Source organism: Colobus angolensis, unplaced genomic scaffold (genome assembly GCF_000951035.1).
Source record: "Colobus angolensis palliatus isolate OR3802 unplaced genomic scaffold, Cang.pa_1.0 Scaffold86, whole genome shotgun sequence".
NCBI classification, from domain to species: Eukaryota; Metazoa; Chordata; class Mammalia; order Primates; family Cercopithecidae; genus Colobus; species Colobus angolensis.
This window is the reverse complement of record NW_012122487.1, coordinates 3,496,278-3,496,848: the sequence shown is the minus strand read 5'-3', so window position 1 is coordinate 3,496,848 and position 571 is coordinate 3,496,278. Positions and strand designations below refer to the sequence as shown.

At 40.8% G+C, this 571-nt stretch overlaps 1 pseudogene; it reads right to left on the bottom strand.

Annotated features, from left to right (window-relative positions):
• Positions 1-329, bottom strand: part of LOC105503464 — a 1,501-nt pseudogene extending 1,172 nt beyond the window's left edge.
• Between the last annotated feature and the right edge of the window lie 242 nt (positions 330-571).

The window sequence follows — 571 nt, the reverse complement described above, 5'->3', positions numbered from 1 at the left end:
TTCCGGCTAATTTTTTTGTATTTTTAGTAGAGACAGGGTTTCAGCATGTTGGCCAGGCTGGTCTGCCTGCTTCAGCCTCCCAATGTGCTGGGATTACAGGAGTGAGCCACTGCGCCTGGCTGTTCTTCTAATTTTTTAACGTCTGGTTCCACTTTAACCATAGCCAACTTCTCATTTGTAATCTGTTGTGTATACTTTCTGTATGCTGCATTTTTAGGGATTTGCTCAAGAACATAAAAAATCTTCGTGTACAATTTTCTTAGCCTCTCTTGTGGACTCTTGCATACAGCCAATCCCACAAGGCCAGTGGTCTTCAGCACACCCATCATGACTCTGGCTAATAGAGATAAGGTCTCCATATGTTGTCCAGGCTGGTGTTGAACTCCTGGCCTCAAGTGATCCTCCTGCCTCAAACTCCCAGCATTTGTCCATTTTAAAATCAGATTGTTTGTCTCATTGTTAATGAGTTGTAGGAGTTTTTTTAATATATATTCAGAACACTAAACTCTTACTAGATAGGTGATGTGCAAATATTTTCTCCTAGTCTGTAGCCTTTTCAGTTTCTTAATAA